The sequence below is a fragment of the Panthera onca genome, chromosome C1 (assembly GCF_046562875.1).
Source record: "Panthera onca isolate mPanOnc1 chromosome C1, mPanOnc1 haplotype 2, whole genome shotgun sequence".
Taxonomy (NCBI): domain Eukaryota; kingdom Metazoa; phylum Chordata; class Mammalia; order Carnivora; family Felidae; genus Panthera; species Panthera onca.
The window spans coordinates 198,946,428-198,962,258 of NC_138346.1; positions in this window are offsets into that span (position 1 = coordinate 198,946,428).

Below are 15,831 nucleotides of genomic sequence, written 5' to 3' on the forward strand. Positions count from 1 at the left end.
AGTCCAGAGGGGGACGTGGCCTTTCGAGGAAAAGTCATGCCGACAGCTACACCTCTGGATGGGGCCGTGCGTGCGTACAGGAGCCAACGTGGGAGGACGGTGAGGAGGACTAACTCAGGGGAATCGGGAGCCCAACATTTCAGCAGAGACCTGAAGGAGCTGGTTATCTAAAGAGCGGGGATCAGCATGATCTAGGGAGTGGGAGGAGCATGTGCAAAGGCCCTGGGGTGGGAAGGAGTGTCGGAGGCAGAGTGGGGTGAGGAGAGGGCACAAGGAGGGGCAGGGAGCGGCCAGACCTTTCGGGGGCCTCACTGTCTGGCCAACAGGGCTGGGTTTACTCCGGGCTTTCTGAGTGGCATGGACGGGTGTTAAGCAAGGGAGTGAGTGGCCTGATCAGTTTGAGGATTGCAAAAGATCCTCCCCCTCCTCCCTGGAGGCTGGAGCAGGAGAGGGGCCAGTGAGGAGGCTGAGGGGGACGTACAGGCAGGAGCCCATGGCGACTGGGACAGAGCCGTGCTGAGGGAATGGACAGCACTGAGCAGATCAGGAGATTTGAAGGAAGCAACACCCCCCCCCTTGGGGATGGGTGGGTGTGGGCTGAGGGGTTTGTGGAGAGGATACCCCCGTTTCTGACTGAAGGATCCGGTGGATAGAGCTGAGTGAGAAGGGCAAGGAGTGGGCGGGGCCATGCGGCTCTGAGCTGCACAGAGGAAGGGGTAGAAGGCAGCCAGGCGTCCAGGCGGCAGGGTGCAGGGGAGAGGGCTGCGCTGGGGACAGCAGCATTCCTCCTGGGGAGAGAGAGCAGAGTGGGGAGAAGGGCCAGCACAGAGTGAGAACGCCATCCTCAGTCCCTATCCCCGCCAGCCACAGACAGGCAATGGCCAGGGGGAACCCCTGGCTGCCCGGAGGACCTCTTGGAGGAGGTGACATTGAAGCAGAGACACGAAGAGAGGGAGAGTGTGAGTCCTGAGCGTATCTCAGAGGTACGGGCAGAGGGAACGGCAAGGGCAAAGTCCCTGTGGTGGAAACACACTCAGGAAAATCTGAGGGACAGCAATGACTAGAAATTCCAAGGCCTGCCTGACGGAGGAGGCACAGGAAGGTTTTGGAGCAAAGCAAAATCTCCATTCCTTTCTGGGGGAGGGGGGAGGAGTGTTCAGGGAGAGCTGCCTGGAGGAGGCACTCTTGCCCTGAGACCTAAAGAATGAGTAGGAGTTGGCCACCTGGAACATCACGCCTCTTCACCGTCTGTTCCCTCGGCGAGAACTTAAGTTTCACGAGGGCAGAGATTTCTATCTGTTGTGTTCAGTGATACAGACCAGCACCAAGGATGATTCCCAAATATAGTGGTGACTCAATTAACATTTGTTCAACGAATGAACAAATAACCTTAAAAGTTTTACCCAGAGGCGGGCTCATCCTTAGGGCAGAGGATTTTTGAGGAGGGAAGTGAAAAGGTCTGATTTAGGAAGATCTTCCCTCTGAATTATAGGAGCCTAGAGGCTGGGGGCAGAGAGGAGGCTGTGTTACCCTTGGGATGTGAGCCCATAGGTCTGGACCAGGGCAGAGGCAGCAGAGAGGCCAGAAGGGGAGGGGATATGGGGACCCCGGGGGATCTTGGTGCCTGCCTGGCCTTGGGCAGTGGGGAGTCGAGGGGGGCGGCGTGAGCAAATGTCCCAGATGCTGGTGTTGGGGGCTGAGAAATCAGAGCAAGCTCAAGGGGACAGAGACGTTCAGAGGGAGCCTGGCCGTGCTGGGGGGGGGGGGGGGGCTGGCAACATTCAGGTCACACAGCAGGTCCCGGTGAGAAAGAGCAGGACCCTGGTGAACTAGGACAAGGGCAGGGGAGGTGAGGGGCAGGGGAGCAAAGAGCCTCAGCGTCTCTGCAGAGGGACAGGGAAGGAAGAGGGGCTGCCCATTGCGGGTTGGGGGGGGGGGCGGTAGAGACCTGATGCTCAGGCTGTGGGACCCTCTGCCTGCACCCCCTCACCCCCATCCCCAGCTCAGACTGGAGCACAGCAAGGCCAACATTTCAAAGCTAGAGCGCGCGAGAGAGAGACAGAGAGAGAGAGAATGAGAGAGAGAGAGAGACCCAAGGCTGTGTGCTGGGGACCTGCCCTGGAGAGAAGGTCACAGACAGCTGGCAGGGACCCAGGCCACGAGGGGGCTTCTGGGGAGGGGATTCTCCCAGGACAGGACCTCAGGCCCAGTGACGGGGCCAGGGTGACTCAGTCCTCACTGCCGCGCCCACCTGCCCTACAGTGGCCGTGCCCCACTGCTTCCACCCGCCAGGCACGTGGGGCCGGGAAGGACCGCGCCGGGCTGGAGGCCTGCTCCCGGTCTACGGCCAGACCGGCCCTGCCCCAGCCTCCTGCCAAGCGCGGGGCCCGGCCTTGCTGACGACTTCTCAGGGTTCCAAGGTGCAGCCTCTTTTCCTTTCCATCTAGCAGTTCCTGGGCCTCCAGAGGGGCTCTGCTCCCAGGTGGCAGCACGTCCCTGTCGACGGCTGTCGGCGTAGACGTCCCGTCAGGGCTCCTCTGAGAGCTGGCCCGGCCACAGGAGCCAATCAGTCCACACGGAGACAGCCCGTCCAGATGGGGGACGCATTCCCAGACAAGCCCTCATCGGTCGGCGCGGGCACACGGGCGAGGACAGGAGCTGAGCCCAGGACTGTGCCGGGAAGCGGGAAGCGGGAACGCGGCTCTTCTCTGGGGCTGAGCCTGCGGGTAGACACGAGGTGGTTCCTGCCTCTGCCCCTTCCTGTGCTTGTTGGGGAGAAGTGCTGGCCCTCTCTGAGCCCTGGGTCCTCACGTGTACCGCAGGGATGCCAAGAGCACCCGGGGGATGCTGGGAAGCTCTTGCCACGGGGCCCGGTGCACCGTGGGAGCTCCGGCCTGGCAGCCGCTCCTGAGATGAGCCGGTTACCCTCCTGTCACTGTGGCCACTGTGCCTCCCGGCCTGGCGCCCCAGGGTGGAGCTCCTTCCAGCCAAGAACCAAGGCCAGCGAGCAGCTCAGGTCCCCCGGGCTCAGACCCGAGGATCGGAGGCTGGTGGCCGCCTGGCTCTCAGATGGCGACAGGGGGGCAGGGGGGAGGCTGCACCGACCGCAGGTGTTTTCTGAAGCCTCCATAATGTGCACTGAGCCCGCGAGCCCCCTAAACCACCCCTCCCTGCCCCCGTCCCATGTCCCAGGCTCGCAAATGTCCTGGAGACTGACCCCCTCAGGCCTCAGACAGCGTGAGCACCGCAGGCCAGCGCCCGGCACTCCACCCACCTGTGTCCCCGTGTCCCCAGGACCCCCTCGCAGAGAAGGGATCGGGGAGGGGAGTGACCCACCTGAGGTCACACGGCGAGGAGACGCTGTGTCAGGTGGCAGAGGCCCACAGCCGCTGAGAGCCTGTGCCCGGACCGCGCCCTGTCCTGCCCCTCACCATGTCCTCCTTGTGCCTTGAGTTACCCACTGTGCCCACTGGGGCCTCACGGCCACCCTGAGTGGCGGGCCTCATCATCCTGCTCTACCAGTGGGGAAACTGAGGCTGGACGGGAGGGAGGAGGCTGGTGCAAGGCCTGGGGCCAGAATGGAGATCGGAACTCGTGGCGGCTGCCTCCAAACCCGGATCTTACCTGGGCCCCTCCCAGCGACCCAGCTGCCCACTCGGAGGGGTCCATGGTCACCGTGGGGCAGAACCAGGGCAGGGTCAGCCCAGAAGCAGGTGAGCCCCGGGAGGAGCCAGGCCTCCCCGCCCCCCAGCTGTGCTCAGGCCCCAGGACTCCCCAAGGGGCTCCCGTCCCAGCCCCGCCAGCCCAGCAACCTCCAGGCCCCCACCGGGTGCCGCTCCTAACTCTGAGCCCCACCTGCCCGGGAGACCTGTTCTGCCGTCTCGGAGGGGACAGTACATCCAGCTTCACAGGCCAAGGAAAAGCAGAACCACCTGCCTCCCTGCTGTAAGACCGTCCTGATTTGTCTCAAAAACACGCAGGGGCAGAGGGCGCCTAGATCTGTAATCACCCCGACGCATCACCAGTCTTGAGTATCACAGCCCGCCTGCCGTCCACCCAGGTCCCCCTGAAAAGACTGTGTCCTCCCACCGGCATCAGCACAAGGACAGGCTCCCTTCCCAGTGGCAGGGGTGGGGTGGGGTGGGGCTCAGCCCAGCCAGAGGGCTCTGGTTGCCATGGAAATGGGGTGGCTGGGAAGGCTGGCCCTGAGGCAGAGGCCCTGAGTCAGGCTCAGGCCTCCAGAGCCAGGTGTCCCGGGCCCAGGCCTGGTCTGGCCCTCAGCCCCCTGCAGTGCAGGTGGGAGCGGGTCCCTTCCCGCGTCAGAACCCCCAGCGCAGATCAGATGACCCGGGCTCCTTCTGGATCAGCTTCGTCTGTGCCCCCAGGGCCTGCCAGCAGAGAGGTGAAGTGCAAAGCTGTGTTGGCTGCCTTTGGGCTTAGAGACCAGGGCAGCTAGGGCTGCTGGGGGGGGAGGGGGGGGGCGGCCGGAGGGCCCAGGACTTGGGGGTGAAAAAGCCCCTGGAGGCCTTTGCTTGGCCTGTTCCTTTCCTGGATGGGAGAGGCGGCCCTGGGGGGGTGGGCAGTGTCCCCACAACGGGGCGTGAGCCCCAACTTCCCGCCGCTGCTTCTCTCTGATATGCGCAGCCCCTGAATCCTGGCCAAGCCTTCTGGTGCCTCAGCCTCCTCCCACCTCCTCCCCAGCAGGTGGGCTCCAGGCTGGATGTGTCACCCTTGACACTGAGCAGTAGCCGAGGGGAGACCCATGCGTCCTGCTGTTGGTTCTTCTGTACAAACTGACCTTGCCGAACCACAGTAGCCTGCAATCGAGGGCAAGGCTGTGTCGCCGACCAAAACACCATCCTCCCCGGTGTCAGAATCCCATCTTTCTCAGGCCCGTCTGTCCCAAACCCACTTAGTTTGTGTGGTTTTGTGGGGCTGGGCACCCAAGGCCAGGCAGGCCCTTCTCTCCTGATGAAGTGGACCGATCGGGGATGGGCCTGCGTCCCAAGCTGAACCAGTGAAAATCACCTCTGAGATTTCCACTCCACGGAGATGGACAAGGCCCCCTGGGTGTTTTGGGGGAGCTAGATTGGTTGGGGGTGAGGCTCGGAGGACCACGGCGGGGAGACGTTGGCCACAGCGTCAGTTGAGTGCTCATCCAGATGCAGCTAAGACGTCTGCTACGTCTAGAGTTTTCCATTACAAGCCAGTGAGACAAGAATCAATCTCTCTCTTTTTTATACACACACACACACACACACACGGAGGCCCCTTTTAAGGGACACCTGGCAAATGACTTCTGAAGAGCCTAAATGGCATATCGTGCTGGGAGAAGTGGGGGATTCCAGTGACTTCCTAGCAGGAGCCCCTGACCCAGTGGAGGAAGGGAGCTCAAACCCTGGCTTCAGAACAGCGACATTTGGCTGCCCATGGGAATCACGTGAGGGCTTGCTGATGGCAACGGTGGGGGCCCTGCCCCCTCCAATCACTGCACTTGAGGCAGGGCCTATTGACAGGTACAGTACAGAGTGAAGAAAAGGCAGCGGACCCACGACCTCCCCTCCTGCTCTGCCAGCCTCGGCTCCCAGATGCGACAGGCTGGGTGTCCACCTAGGGGGCCGGCTATGTTGGGTCGCAAACACCTGCCCGCCCTTGGCCCCATGCCGGGGGTCTGTTTGGGGATGCCAAGGGGCCATGTGGGATCTCTAAGCCTCCCGCGACCCTACGGGTGGCCTTCCACTGCACCCCACCCCCTCACCGAGCACCCACAGGCTTCTTGGGATGCTTCCTCCCACTCCTGTCCCCAGAGCTGGGCCCCAAGCCTCTCAGGCTGTCACAGCACAAAAGGGTCTCCCTACCCACAGATCCATCGTTCTTATTACAGAAAAGGTTACGCGGCATCATCAGAGAGGAAAGCTTGTATTTGCTTTTCCCTCTAACACCAGCTTTGCAGGGTATAAATATGCCATCTCCCCTGACGCCCCAGCAGGAGACGCTCACTGACTCTCCCATCAAGTATACACCACCAGGGCCCTGGGGGGATCTGGGCGCCCTTAGAGACGCGTTCTCACCCGGGAGACACACGGGCGTCACCTGCAAGCATTTAAAAACTCACTTCAGATGTGCTCCACGCGGTTCGGGATGGGGCAGGCGATTCTGACACGCGGCCAGTGGGGAACCCCTGCTTCCCGCCGGCCCTCCACCCAACTGCCACGGGCACCTGATCGCCTGGGGATCTGGTTAGCATGCAGATTCCCCATCTAGCGGACCTGGCGGGGTGAGATCTCGAGGCTCCAACGAGCACACAGGTGATACCCATGCTGCTGGCCAGCTGACCGCACTTTGGACAGCTGGGGGCCGTTGGGCTCGGCTCCTCTGTGGCCCGTGTTACCAGTTCCCCGCTGAGAGCGGCTTGTCTGAATCTCTAGGGTGGATTCTAGAGACCATGCCTGGGATAGGCCTGGAGGGCAAAGGGAGGCTTGAGGGAGACCTCCTGCTTCCCCCCTTCCTGCCTTCACCAGTGGGGTCCGCAGAGCTGACCGGCCTGCTGGCTGTGGGCAGGGGGAGAGGGGGGCCAGGGGGGAGCAGGTCCAGTACCTTCTGCTTCCTGCCACCCTGCACGGGGTGAGCCTGGCCGGCCAGCATCCTGCCTCTGAGCAGTCAGACCCACGCAGCTCCCTTCCTCAAGGAGTGTGCCAGGGTCCCAGAAGGACACCAGTGGTGGGTGTCCCATGGGGCGCAAGTCCGAAGTCCTCTCCTTACCGACAGTAACGACTCAGACCGTGACAGTTGCTGTAGTAGTTAGTGGTTTAAACACAGCACGCTGGGAACGCTAAGCAGGACACTATTGACTTCATTTGGGAAGAGAACTAAGCCTCAGGGAAGATCTACTTGCAACCTTGGTCCTGAAGGTGAGATTTCAGGGGGGGTAGATATGGGGATCAGGTCTGGGGGCCGCGAAGGAAGCGCAGGGGCGCAGAGGGCTCGTGAATGCTGAGGGGTCTGGTGTGTCTGGAACGAAGGACACGGGAAGGTGAGGCCAGACTGAATACCAGTGGAACCCAGCAGCATAGAAGGGCCGGTGGGAATAAAGACAGATTTGAAGTCAGGCGAGGGACAGAGATCAACACTGCTTGTCCATCGGACACAAGGTGTCACAACCCAGCCCCCGCCTCCCCTGGCCTGGTAAGGACAGCATGCACTCTGCCTTCGGTGCTGCGCACACATTATGTCACTCAGTCTCCATGACAACCCCGGAGAGTGCGAACTATTATTTTGCCTGATTTTCCAGATGAAGAAACCGAGGCTCCGTGAGTGTAAGTTGTTGCTGAAGGTCGGACGCCTTGTAATCGATGCAGTCGGGACCCGGCCCGGAGCTCTCGGCCTCCGAAGCCCCAGCTTCTCAGCCTCTCGGCTAGTTTGCCTCCTGTAAGGCCTCTCTGCTGGGCGCTCACCTGTCCTCTGTGCACACCTCCAGAGACGGGGAGGTCATTACCGCTCCCCAGGGCCATCCACGCATCCCAACGGTGGCCGTGTCTCTCCTTCGCAGGGCGTCCACCTGTTGTCTCCCCATCCGCCCTGGGAGACCCCACAAGTAGACAAACCTTCACCCGGGACCCCTGGGGGCGGGCAGCTCCCCGAGGTGGGGCAGCGATTGCACAGGAAGGGTGTCAGGGAAGAGAGCCCCTCCCTGGTGAGAGAGAGCGGGGTTCACCTGAGGGAGGGAGTCAGCGGAGCCAGGCGGGGGGGAGCAGGTCCCCCCAAACACGGGAGAGAACAAAGCCCAGAGCACCAGGCTGGGTGGGGGGTGAGGGATGAACGTATAATACAGAAACAGTCCTCCAACAATCAAGAGTTATGGGGCCTCATAAGAGTAGAATCCTAAGTGCTGTGCCTTTAATTTCCTGGCGTTTCTCCCTGAAAACTTATTCCGCAAAAATGTGTCTGTGCCATCCATCCTCCCAGATGGCTTTTTAAGTGAAGCTGTTTGTTAAGCGGGAGAAGAAAAGGGAGGGGCGGGGAGGAGACGCGGTGGGAACGAACAGCAGCACACTGGGGCTGGGGAGTGGGTTTCCCGGGACGGAGACCCCCCCCTCCCCCCGGCTCAGGCAGCCTGACAATGAGCCTGAGTTACAACCGCTGATGTTTTCTGAGCTCTCATCATCGTGTTCTGGGCACTTTAGACACATTCGCCCAGTGAATCCCTACAACAGATGCAAGAACAACCAAGATACAACCAGAACAACCAAGATAGAGAAGCCGGGCCCAGAGGGGCTGGAATTTGGATGAGGTCACACAGCAAGTCACCGGATGAGGGTCTGGCTATGGCTGTCAGGAAGCCCATGATGGATTCCGTCCGTCTCTGCATCTCAGGGCCTGCTTTTCTTCCCCCTCTCCCTCCTTCACGGGGACGGCCAGCCCCTCTGGCCAAGCCGGGCCTTTGGCGGCCCTCCTGGTGCAGCAGATGGGCCCGTGGTCATTACCACCTGTAGCTGGAGAACCAGGGGACTTTCCACAGCTGCACAACACCCCCCACCCTCAGGCTGTGAAGTCCCACCTGCCCCTGTGGGTTTGGGAGAAGCACCTGCTCTGGGCCTCCCCCCAACCCCCGACGGGAAACCCAAGAGAGGACTATCTGGACCCTTGCTGTGCATCCTGGCAAGGGCATACCTCTCTGGGGACAAGAACCTCCAAAGTTGTAGGATTGCCAACAAATACTGTCTACGCCGCGTGGATGTGAGCCGTTCCTCACGCCCTTTTCTAACAGGAACGGGAAGGAACACATCCCCTAAGTCCATGCCACGCACCAGCCACCTGAGGCCTCTGCCACCTGTTCTATTCCAAGTTATCTATTCTGGGACTGGGGAAAGGGCCACCGGATAGGCCCACAGCGCCAGTGGGCCTGCTTACAGCCAGACTCTAGCCAGGATGCCAGCGCGTGCCTGGATCCTACGGGCCCCCACTCTGACAATTGAGTGCTGGGACACCCAACTGCGTCTCCAGGTGCCCGTGTGAGCTCAGACCTTCTGCCCCATAGTCGTCCACCTGGCTGGTTATTGCCTTTCCCCAGTGCGTGGTCACCTGAATGAATAGCCATTGGTCCCTTTGGGGGAAGGGCTGGGGGAATCCTTATGGAATATGCTTGCCGTGCCGTTGAGGACCCTTCTTCCTGGGGCCGTGGCCATCTCTACCTTCCGTCAGTGGGCCCCAGGCTGACCACTGACTCAGGCGTGATGACCGAGCAAGCGATCGTTATGTGTTATTTTACTGAGGGGCTGCCGCAGCTGCCGCCTCCGCTCCTGTCTTTTTTAACTTTTAATCTTATGATAATTATAGATTCTCACGAAGTCGCAGAAGTAATACACGTAGCCTTCCGCCAGTTTCCCTCGGTGGTTACACCCACGTAATGACAGCACAAAGTCAAAACCAGGAGAAGGGGGTGCCTGGGTGCCTGTCGGTTAAGCGACACGCTTCGGCTCAGGTCATGATCTCGCGGTTCACGTGTTCTCACGGTTCACGAGTCCTACGTCGGGCTCTGCACTGACAGCACAGAGCCTGCCTGGGATTCTCTCTCTTTTCTCTGTCTCTGCCCCTCCCCAAATCTCTCTTTCTCTCTAAATAAATAAATAAACTTAAAAAAAGAAAACAACCAGGAGATTGACACCGGTGTGAGTTCTATGGCATTTGGTCACATGTGCAGAATCCATACGACGCTTGAGACCAGAACCGCTCCGTCCCCGCAGAGCTCTCCCTCAGGCCACCCTCTGCGGTCACACCTACCCTCCTCCATGCCCGCGTGATCTGTGTGATCCGTGTCTGCGCTGTCACCCCCTGCCACAGGACATCCTCCCTGTGGCAATCTCCCAGCTAGCCACAGATAACATCTTTAACCACTGAGGCACCATTTTACGCCAAGCACTGTCTGTGCCTAACCTTCCCACCAGGATGGTGACCTCTACCCTGCACAGGGCGGGGAGCCAGCCCCACCACCGGTTTCCTTGGGCCGCTCCCCCTCCCTCCTCGGACCACACTCTGTTAGTCAGAACCTTCCAAGAAACATGCGTGGAGATGGGATAATACCTGCAAGGGATTAGCAATGGTAAACCCTGTGAGGGGCAAGTGGGGAGGGAGCCCAGGGCCCAGCACCACCCTCAGCTGCCATGTGGCTCTGATCCTTGAGGAGCAGTGAGTAGAGAGAGGGGAGTAGCTGCAGAGAGTTTCCTCTTCATGGGAAGATGAGAGTTCACTCTTAACCAAGCACCCGCTCTGGGCCAGGCCCTCTAAACAGTGTCTATACAGCTCTCCAGGGCATCTCATAAGGTGGATGAGTTTGCCTCCATTTTACAGAAGAGACAGGTGTTCAGAGAGCTTGCCCAGCTCTCACAGGGACTTGACTAGGGGCTACAACCCAGGGGACTGATACCAAAAGCCGTGCGCTGTCCATGGTACCACACGGGGCCCAGGGAGCAACTTGGACGGAAGCTCGGGTAGTGACCTGTCAGCTGGGATGGGACCAGCACCTGAGACTCCTGCAAAGGTGTCCGGCCCCAGCTGCCTCTCATCCTTGTCCTGAGGTTTCCGGATACCCGAATATCTGAGGCTTCTGTGGCTGGGAAACAGGTGCCACAGGCCGGGGCTGTGGGTGGGGAGACACCACCTTCATGGGCTGATGGACTTGGGTGGGAGGTGATATCCGGGCAACTTTCAGGAAGGCAATTGGGCAACAAAGCCCCCGAGCCTGAGAAACGTCGCTTTCCTCGATGTCCTGATTCCACCTGCAGGAACCGTGCTGAGGTCGGGGTCAGGGCCCCAAGGACACAGGGCCCAGAACAGCCATCACGGCCTGATGTGCACGAAGAAAGACCTCCATCCTCCACGCACCTGATGGGTGATGATGGCGAGGTCATTGCTGGCGCATCTAAATCAGGTGCAATTATGAGGCTGTTAACATCATGCTTTTGAGGAACTTTCAGTGATGGGGGAAAATGCTGATGATGTATGGGGAGTTAAAAAAAAAACCCTGAATAGCTGAATAAATTGTATGACTCCAATTACATAAAATTCAGTATGTGCAGAGGGAATGATAAGAAGGATGGGGGAGGAGGCGGGAAGGAGAAGGAGAGGAGGGAAGAGGCGGAGGAGGAGGGGGAAGGAGGAGAGGCCTCCCCTAGACCATTGGCCTTGATTGAGTGACACGTCCGATGTCACAAAGCTAAGACACTGAGCCAGGATTTGAACCCAGATCTGGCTGACTCAAGCCCTTCATATGCGCTGAACTGGGGGAGCTGAGTCTGGCCTGAGGCTGGGGCTTTTAGTCTCTGGGTTCAGGGTTATTTGTCTGGTTGTCAAGGGAGCCCCAAGAGCTTTGTAGGTCACCTCTCTGAGGTTGGTAACCGCATCAGCGCCATTGTACAGGTAAGAAGGCTGAGGCAGTCTTGGTAGGTATTCAAGGTAAATAGAGGAGGTAGAGCTTGGACCCTGGTGTGCTGGCTCTCTATCCACACTTGCCTCTTCTGTGAGCGGCTGGGATGGGGTGGGGTAGGACAGCAGGCATGGACTTAGGCCATTGACCGTCCCCCTGAAAAATCCTTCCTAAGGCCCTGAAGATTCCACATGCCTGCCTCTGGAGAGGACAGGAGACTCCTACCCCACTGCTGAGTGAACCCCATGAAGCGTTCCCCACCCGGGGCCAACCCGGGGCCAACCCGGGGCCCTCCTGCAGGAAGTCCCAGTGACTCCATTCCACTGGATCCTGCCCCAGTAAGAGTCTTCAGATCTATGTCTCCTAAAGCCAAAGCTACCTAGCCAAGGACAGACAGCTGAGAGGCTGCTAGGACCCCAGCCCATGTGCACTTGCCTGCTTCTGCCTCCAGCATCTGGGAAGGGCAAACACCAGGCAGGAGGAACGGCTCCTCAAAGACTCCTCGAATGCAGGGCCTCTCCTGACTCACCTGCTGTCCCTCTCTGGCCACCGGCACCAGCCCCTGCCCAGCCAGAGGCTCTCGGGCCCGTGTGCTTACTGGCACACCAGTGATGAACTGTGATGGGTCCCTGCGCCCCCGGCTGGCCCTGGGCTTTATCCTGTCACCCACGGCTTATGCTGAGGGGACACGATGCTCTTCCCTGAATATGATGCATCAACCCAAGCAAGGGAGTGAGGTTTCCGGGAAAAAGGGAGTAGAACCCATCCCCCTATCTCTATCCCCTCCCTCTCTTGCCCCCTGTGCCTCCCGCTCCCCTCCATGGGTGACTTAAGCAGGAAGCTTTAATGGGGGCCGTGCTGCACTCTGGCCCTTGGAGTCTGGCTGCCTGGGCTCTTTCCCAGCAGAATTTTTGATACAATCCATAGCATGTGCATTCATGGGGTAGATCGGAACGCTCTAAGAACGTTAATGAACTCCATGTGAGTGTGTGTGTGTGTGTGTAAAATCTTCTACAAAGCACTTCTTTCCTATCCATTCTCCATAGCCCACAGAGGCTGAAGGAATTACTAGTCTCATTTTACGAATGTCACAGAGAAGGCACAGGGAGGCAAGCTGTCTCCTCCGAGTTTCCAGCAATCAGTGTGGCAGGTGGACTTGAACTTAGGTTGGAGTGGTAAAAAAACAATCACGGCCTCCATCAGAGAGACAGAGGAGTCCAGAATCTCTGAGCACAGGAGGATGAGGGGGGTCATGAGTGGGGAAGGCCCAAGGTCACAAGGACAAACATATTCTGACCCCCAGCCAACACCCACGTCTCTTCCATCTCCTTCCTTCATGGATCTTCTGGGGTCCTTCAAAACACTCCTGATGAGAGAGCAAAGCCCCCCTCCTCCTGAGGCTGCCCCCCACCAGGATCAGCTTGGTTTTAAAAATTCCTTCCAATAAGCTGAGTTTCCCTCCTTCGCTTCTTCATGTTTTCATCATTCACGTTAACGCAGATAATGTGTCCACCCCAGGCCCAGGGACACGGCAGCAAACAAAGTGGATGTGCTTTCATGGAGCAGGCTTGGTTTGAAGACATATACATGGGGTCAGATGTGGGAAACAGCCATGGAAACTGGGGGAGAAGGGCATTGATGTTGGGCCACTTCTGGCCACCACTGGGGACTGTCCGCTCCTTTGGCTGACCTATGGCTGCTCAACTCGCCTGCTCTGAGGGGTCTGTCCACCCCAGTCTCCCTGAGTCTCAGGAGTTCTTCTTGCCCTGAGGATGGGAGTGGCCTCCCTGCCGTGGCTGTGCTCCATGGACCTGCTTTGGGTGCCTGCTGTGGCCACCATAAAAGGCAGAGTTTGTAAAGCCAATCTGAGTGCTGTCTTCCTTCCCTGTTGCCAAAATGCTAATTGGTTTTGCAATTAAAAACCGCAGAGAACAGGCCATGCAATCAATTTTAGGAAAATTTGTTCGGTAATGAAGTGTTTTCTTCCAACTGGGACACCGTGCCCACATGTCAATCTGGGCCTCTCACACAGCATGGCAAAGACAGCTCTCTCTGGCCTTATTTTTCACACTCCCTCCCGTGTTTTACACTCTGCGTCCTAGAAGGACTTTGAGGCACCATTTCAGTGTGGCTGCCCAGCTCTCATTTAGAGACAAGTATAATTGTCTCTGTCTTATAGACACAGAGAGAGAGAGGGTCAGAGAGGTGCAGTGATTCACCCAAAATGCACAGTGAGGCTGCGGCAGAGGAGAGCATCCAGGCACAGGCAACTTTGGCTCCTGGCCCTACTGTTCTTCCTATCCCATGGCACATTGAGAAGACAGAAAAGTCTCTGGGCTCAAAGAGAGAATGGAAGTCCTTTCTCCAAACGAAGCAGCCTGGTGGGTGGATGCCACTCCACACGTGCCCTTGATTTACATCCTGCATTTGGCCCTTAGAGCAGCCTTATGTCCCCGGCCTACAGATGAGAAAACCAAGGGTCAGAGAAGCTCAGAAGCCTGACTGAGCCCACATAGCATATGTCTCCTGACCAGCCTTTGTGGCAGCTTTGTTGCAACTGGGGGCAGGGAAGTGGGTGTCCGTGTATACTTGTGGGAAGAGCAAGGGCTCTGGGAGCCAACCATCATCCATCCATCCATTCATCACCCATCATCCATCATCCACCCATCCATCCAACCAACCATCCATTCATCATCCATCCACCCATCCATCCATCCACCCATCCATCCATCCAACCATCCATCCAACCATCATCCATCATCCATCCATCCAACCATCCATCCATCCATCCATCCAACCATCCATCCAACCATCATCCATCCATCCAACCATCATCCATCATCGATCCATCCAACCATCCATCCACCCATCCATCCATCCATTCATCTATCCAACCATCCTCCATCTTCCATCATCCATCCATCCATTCATCCATCCATCCATCCATCCATTCATCATCCATCATCATCCATCCAAATCATTCACTAGTTTGGTCACTCATTAAGCAGATATTGAGTGGGCATCTGCTATGTGTCATGCCTTGTGCTCGGGATCCTGCAATGAGCAACACAGACCAACCACACTCTCATGGGGTTTACAGTATGGGAAAAAGGGGGAGACAAACTCAGTGATATAAGCATGAAAATAAATGCAAAATAGCACCTGTGGCAGGGCGGACAGAGCAACACAGATGGAACCATGAGACCCTGTGATGGAGCTCCCATCCAGTGGGGGAGGGCTTCCTGGAGAAAGTAACACTAGAGTATGATCTGAGGCTTCAAGGCCACATGTTGGAGCACTGGAGAGGGGATTTGCCTGTGGGTTGGGCACCTCAGCAAGCTGATAATTACAGTCCTGGAAATCCCAAGATTCCTTGATGTGACATGAAGTTCAGATGCTATGATTCTCACTCAATATTTTACACTGCAAAAAATCCATTAAAGTAAAAGATTTAAGACCTTGAGAACCTAAGATTCTGGGATTCTGACTCATGCTTTTGTAGTTTTAAGATTCTATTAACACTTGGGAATTTAAGACTGTGGGATTTGAAAGCTGTCATTCAGGTCCTTAGAGGCAGGCATTCCAGTGTGGTGGTCTTTGCTGCTGGGAAGCACCTGCCGGAACCTTCCATCCACTGGACGTGAGTTTCCCCCTGACTCACGAAGTGGATGTATATGTGGCTCTTTGTGGCATGGAGAATGCCAGTTTTTGTTGCAGCTTCAGAGTTAGGCGCTGGCCTCATCTGCATGTTCCAGTTTCCAGAATAAATATTAGAAGACAAGTCTGCAGAGATTTTCTGTGTGTACATGAGTTAATTCCTCCAGCCAAGGGCTCATCCAGACACGGATTTTAACACAGGGTGCCAATCCCCTGCTCACTGCAAGGCAGGGCTGGTGATGGGGCCGCCGCGAGCCCAGCAGAGGCAGAAGGGACCGAGAAGGGCCTTTGTGAGCCGAGGCTTCAGGACGAGGTGGGAGGAGGCGGGAGGGAGGGCACCCCCCCCCCCAGTTAGCCTTGGCCATGTGGGCGCAGGTGAGGCTGTTCTCTGCCCAGCATCTGGGGTCTCCCGTGGACCCCTGGGCCTGGGCTCACTCAGGCCAGTGCTGTAGGGCAGCCCCACCACGGGTCAGACACAGCACTGGGCACCGGGTGAGCTCTGAAGTCAAATTTCTGTCTGAGATCCCAGATCTCATGCACCAGCTCAGCCACATGACCTTGAAGAAGCCACTTCACCTCCTTGGATTCAGCTTCTTCAACGGGAGGGATGGTCCTGACCACCCACCGCCTAGAAGTTCTCAGGACAGGAGGAAGCCCCCGGGCATGGGGACCGGAAGGAGCATCAGTCCCAGCAAACACCCTCATGACAGCGTGGGCACCAGGCATCACCTGAAGTGCTTGACACGGGTTCA